Source organism: Salvelinus namaycush, chromosome 15, assembly GCF_016432855.1.
Source record: "Salvelinus namaycush isolate Seneca chromosome 15, SaNama_1.0, whole genome shotgun sequence".
In the NCBI taxonomy this organism is placed as follows: domain Eukaryota; kingdom Metazoa; phylum Chordata; class Actinopteri; order Salmoniformes; family Salmonidae; genus Salvelinus; species Salvelinus namaycush.
In genome coordinates, this window is record NC_052321.1 from 21048541 (window position 1) to 21054905 (window position 6365).

At 41.6% G+C, this 6365-nt stretch overlaps 1 protein-coding gene across 1 annotated transcript in view; it reads left to right on the forward strand.

The window, feature by feature from the left end:
• LOC120059984 (AT-rich interactive domain-containing protein 1B-like) overlaps window positions 1-6365 on the forward strand; it is a 98312-nt gene that overhangs the window by 61950 nt on the left and 29997 nt on the right. The gene's annotated exons all lie outside the window — the stretch shown is intronic.

Here is a 6365-nt window from a genome sequence, read left to right on the forward strand (position 1 = left end):
TCAGTGCCATGGGATGAATCTCAGAATATATTCCAGTCTGTGCTAGCAAAACAGTACTGTAGCTTAGCATCTGCTTCATCGGACCACTTCCGTGTTGAGCGCGTCACTGGTACTTCCTGTTTGAGTTTTTACTTGTGAGCAGGAATCACGAGTATAGAATTATGGTCAGATTTGAAAAAACAGAGGGCGATTGAGAGCTTTGTATGCTTCTCTGTGTGTGGAGTAGAGGTGATGTAAAGTTTATTTGCCTATAGTTGCGCAGGTGAAATGCTGGTAGAAATGAGGTAAAACAGATTTCAGTTTTCCTGCATTATAATCATCGGTCACTAGGAGCACCGCCTCTGGATGAGCATTTTCTTGTTTGCTTATGGCCCTATACAGTTCGCTGAGTGCGGTCTTAGTGCCAGCACTGTTTTGTGGTGGTAAATAGACAGCTACAAAAAATGGCGATTGGTAAATATTATGGTCTACAGCTTATCATGAGGTATTCTTACTCAAGCGAGCAGATCTTCGAGACTTCCTTAATATTAGAAATTGCACACCAGCTGTTGTTAACTTCTCTGGGATATGTGGGACGCTAACGTCCCACTTGGCCAAAAGCCAGTAAAAATGCAGAGCGCCAAATTCAAAATAAATTACTATAAAAATCAAACTTTCATTAAATCACACATGAAAGATACCAAATTAAAGCTACACTGGTTGTGAATCCAGCCAACATGTCAGAATTCAAATAGGCTTTTTGGCGAAAGCAAACGATGCTATTATCTGAGTTAGCACCATAGTAAACAAAGAGAGAGAAGCATATTTCAACCCTGCAGGCGCGACACAAATAGGCAGAAATAAAATTATAATTCATGCCTTACCTTTGACGAGCTTCTGTTGTTGGCACTCCAATATGTCCCATAAACATCACAAATGGTCCTTTTGTTCGATTAATTCCGTCGATATATATCCAAAATGTCCATTTATTTGGCGCGTTTGATCCAGAAAAATACCGGTTCCAACTTGTGAAACGTGACTACAAAATATCTCAAAAGTCACCTGTAAACTTTGCCAAAAAATTTCAAACTACTTTTGTAATACAACTTTAGGTATTTTTTAACGTAAATAATCGATAAAATTGAAGACAGGATGATCTGTGTTCAATACAGGATTAAAACAAACTGTAGCTAGCTTTCTGGTCTCGCGCCTCTAACTAACAGGACACTTCCAGTGACCCTCGTTCAAGATGGCCGTACTTCTTCATTACACAAAGGAAAAAACCTCAACCAATTTCTAAAGACTGTTGACATCCAGTGGAAGCGGTAGGAACTGCAACAAGGTCAATTAGAAATCTGTATTCCCAATGAAAACACATTGAAAAGAGAGTGACCTAAAAAAAAAAAAGAATCTGAATGGTTTGTCCTTTGGGGTTTCGCCTGCTAAATAAGTTTTGTTATACTCACAGACATGATTCAAACAGTTTTAGAAACTTCAGAGTGTTTTCTATCCAAATCTACTAATAATATGCATATCCTATCTTCTGGGGATGTGTAGCTGGCAGTTGAATTTGGGTATGCTTTTCATCCAAACGTGAAAATGCTGCCCCCTATCCTAGAGAAGTTAACTTCTCTGGGATATGTGGGACGGTAGCGTCCCACTTGGCCAAAAGCCAGAAAAAATGTAGCGAGCCAAATTCAAATATATTACTATAAAAATCTATCTTTCATGAAATCACACATGAAAGACCAAATTAAAGCTACACATGTTGTGAATCCAGCCAACATGTCTGATTTCAAAAAGGATTTACGGGGAAAGCACACCAAACAATTATGTTAGCTCAGTACATAGCCACAGAAAAATTACATCAATATTCACTTACCTTTGATCATCTTCATCAGAATGCACTCCCAGGAATCCTAGTTCCACAATAAATCGTTGTTTTGTTCGATAATGTCCATTACTTATGTCTAAGTATGTCACGATTGTCGTCGGGAGAAGGAGAAGAGGACCAAGGTGCAGCGTGGTAAGTATTCATAATACGTTATTTTAATAAATATGAACACTCTAACAAAACGACAAACGAACAGTTCTGAAAGGTGACGAAAAACACTAAACAGAAAATAATCACCCACAACTCAAAGTGGGAAAACAGGCTACTTAAATATGGTTCTCAATCAGAGACAACGATAGATAGCTGCCTCTGATTGAGAACCACACACGGCCAAACACAAAGAAATAGACAACATAGAACACCAGACATAGAATGCCCACCCAAACTCACGCCCTGACCAACCAAAATAGAGACATAAAAAGGATCTCTATGGTCAGGGCGTGACAAAGTAGCTACTTTTGCTAGCATGTTTAGTGCACATGTCCAAACGCTCGCGCAGATGCAGGCAAACTCGGACGAAAACTTATATAACAGGTCGAATAAACTGGTCAAACTAAGTAGAGAATCAATCTTCAGGATGTTGTTATCATATATATCCAATAACGTTCCAACCGGAACATTCCTTCATGTCTGTAGAAGTTATGGAATGCAAGGCGATATCATGAGGAAAGCGCATGACCAGGAACTGGCATTCTGCCAGACCAATGACTGAAACACCTCCCATCCGGCCCCACATCACACTAGAGGCTTCATTCCACGTTCTACAGACTGTTGACATCTAGTGGAAGGCGTAGGAAGTGCAAACAGATCCTTATCTTACAGGGAATTGAATCGGCGATGAGTTGAACATTGACCAGTCTCAGAATTCTCACTTCCTGTTTGGATTTTTTCTCAGGTTTTTGCCTGCCATATGAGTTCTGTTATACTCACAGACATCATTCAAACAGTTTTAGAAACTTCATAGTGTTTTATATCCAATAGTAATAATAATATGCATATATTAGCATCTGGGACAGAGTAGGAGGCAGTTCACTATGGGCACGCAATTCATCCAAAAGTGAAAATGCTGCCCCCTATCATAAAGAACTTAACAAAGGTACAAACACCCCCTCCCCTGAGTTTCTCCGATCCTGCTGTTCTGTCCAGCCGATGTATAGACAAAACAGCTAGATTTACATTTTCCATGTCCTTGTTCAGCCATGACTTGGGGAAACATAGGATACTACAATTCTTCAGATCACGTTGATAGGATAGTCTCGAATAGAACTCGTCCAGTTTATTCTCCAGTGATTGCAAGTTAGCCAACAGAACAGAGGGCAGGGGCAGTTTATCCATTCTCCAATGTAGTCTTGTCAGGTATCCCGCATGCCGGCCTCTATAGCGCCTCCTTTTCCGAGTGTCTTGGATTTGGGCCTCATCCGTGATAATCAACATGTCCTTCACCTCCAACTCTTTGAAGTCCTTATCCATATTGAGGTTAGTGATAGCTGTTCTGATGTCCAGAAGCTCTTTTCGGTCATAGGAAACGATGGCGGAAACATTATGTACAAAATCAGTTACGATAAGCACAAAAAAACACTAAATAGCAAAATTGGTCAGGAGCCTGTAAAGCAGCTGCTAGTCCCTCCAGTGCCATTTTGGAGGGGATAGCAGATGATCACTCTTGAGTTATTCTCCCAGGGGGCTCCCGAGTGGTGCAGCGGCCTAAGGCACTGCATCTCAATGCAGGAGGCATCACTACAGTCCCACGTTGGAATCCAGGCTGAATCACATCGGGCTGTGATTGGGAGTTCCATAGGGTGGTGCACAATTGGCCCAGTGTCGTCCGGGTTTGGCCGGGGTAGGCCATCATTGTAAATAAGAATTTGTTCTTAACTGACTTTCCTAGTTAAATAAAAGTTAAATAAAAGTTTGAAACAGGGCTCAAACTAATGCTTTTGCATATTGTCAGTGTGGAACCTGTCTATGTTTAGGGGGTTATAGTCTAGGCTAACCAATTGTAAATGGCACTAGCAGTTCGCAAAGCTTAAGCGGAAAATAGGCGGGATGCAATTATTCCAAAACTGCAGCTGGTTGTTGGAACACATATTTTCCTACTTCAATTAACTAGTCCCTTTTGAATTTGTGATAAAACTGTCGTCATTTGGCAAGGAATGTAGCTTCTGTATCCCATCAGTTAGACATGTTTTTATTTACATTTATTTCTGTAGGCCTAATGGGAGCTTGTGTGCACACTCAGCATGCGTGTGTGGAGGGAGCGGTCGCAATGCATTTAAGTGAATGAGACAAGGAGGGGAAAGGGAATTGATGGAGAAGAACGGTGTGATTCTTGGCTTGGTTTGTTTTTTGTTGTGCCCTGCAAATGCACATGTACAAATGGAACACTAGAGTCGAAGCGAATTAACCTTGTCTTCAAGACAAAATGTAACTTGTCTGTTCGGGCAGCCACAAAGCACATTCCACCAAATAGTTTTAGAGTGTTTGATTTAAAAAAAAATCTGGTTAAAGATCGAGCTTTGACGTCCGTTTCAGTACTCTAGTACTCGATTACTCATGCCCATCACTAAGAAGTAGTCTTCAAGATCTTATTCATTTTTACCAAGAAAACTTTTTAAATAATTAATTTAAGAAATCCAAAAATGATGTGTTGCACAAAACCATTAGATATCTAGTCAGCAATGCTGAGAGAATGCAATGGTATTTCATTGGGAAGTTCATTTCTTTCTTAAACAATGTCTTATTCATTTAAAAACAATATTTTGCCTTCATTCCTTTTGAGAAGAATCCATGGAAGAGGACCTTTCTCCATTATCCAGGACTGTGCTTCGGCTTGAGAACAGCTAAGTCTATGGCTCTGTGTGTGCCTATTACAGAGACAAGACGTAGTGAAATGGCTACAATGACAAAGACTGATACCCCCATTAACTACTTATATACACAGAGTGTACAAAACATTAAGAACACCTGCTCTTTCCACGACATAGACTGACCAGGATAATCCAGGTGAAACTATGATCCCTTATTGATGTCACTTCAATCAGTGTAGATGAAGGGGAGGAGACAGGTTAAAAATAATAATTTTTAATCCTTGAGACAATTAAGAAATAGATTGTGTATGTGTGCCATTCAGAGGGTGAATGTGCAAGACAAAATATTTAAGTGCTTTTGAACGGAGTATGGTAGTAGGTGCCAGGCGCACCGGTTTGTGTCAAGAATTGTAACGCTGCTGGGTTTTTCATGCTCAACAGTTTCTTGTGTGTATCAAGAATGGTCCACTACCCAAAGGACATCCAACAACTGTGGGAAGCATTGGAGTCAATATGGGCCAGCATCCCTGTGGAACGCTTTCCACACTTTGTAGAGTCCATGCCCAGACCAATTGAGGCTGTTCTGAGGGCAAAAGGGGGTGCAACTCAATATTAGGAAGGTGTTCTTAATGTTTTGTTCACTCAGTGTATATGCTATGTAAAGATTGCTCTTTATACACTAGACATTCATATGCACTCATACTGTATGTTTCACTCAAAGGTTGGGCAGGGGGATTCATGATGCACCAATGTCAGAGTAGAGTAGAGTAGAGTAGAGTAGAGTAGAGGAGGGTAGGGTAGAGTAGGGTAGAGTAGAGTAGAGTAGAGTAGAGGAGGGTAGGGTAGGGTGGTGTAGTGTAGAGTAGGGTAGAGTAGAGTAGAGTAGGGTAGGGTAGAGTAGAGGAGGGTAGGGTAGAGTAGAGTAGGCTAGAGTAGAGTAGAGTAGGGTAGAGTAGAGTAGAGTAGGGTAGAGTAGAGTAGAGTAGAGTAGAGTAGAGTAGAGTAGAGTAGAGTAGAGTAGAGTAGAGTAGAGTAGAGTAGAGTAGAGTAGAGGAGGGTAGGGTAGAGTAGGGTAGAGTAGAGTAGAGTAGAGGAGGGTAGGGTAGGGTGGTGTAGTGTAGAGTAGGGTAGAGTAGAGTAGAGTAGGGTAGGGTAGAGTAGAGGAGGGTAGGGTAGAGTAGAGTAGGCTAGAGTAGAGTAGGGTAGAGTAGAGTAGGGTAGGGTAGGGTAGAGTAGAGTAGAGTAGGGTAGAGTAGGGTAGTGTAGGGTAGGGTAGAGTAGAGTAGGGTAGGGTAGAGTAGAGTAGGGTAGAGTAGGGTAGGGTAGAGTAGGGTAGAGTAGAGGAGGGTAGGGTAGAGTAGAGTAGGCTAGAGTAGAGTAAGGTAGAGTAGAGTAGGGTAGAGTAGAGTAGAGTAGAGTAGGGTAGGGTAGGGTAGGGTAGAGTAGAGTAGGGTAGAGTAGGGTAGAGTAGAGTAGAGTAGAGTAGAGTAGAGTAGAGTAGGGTAGAGTAGGGTAGAGTAGGGTAGAGTAGAGTAGGGTAGAGTAGAGTAGAGTAGAGTAGAGTAGAGTAGGGTAGAGTAGGGTAGAGTAGGGTAGAGTAGAGTAGAGTAGGGTAGAGTAGGGTAGAGTAGAGTAGGGTAGTGTAGGGTAGAGTAGGGTAGGGTAGGGTAGAGTAGGGTAGAGTA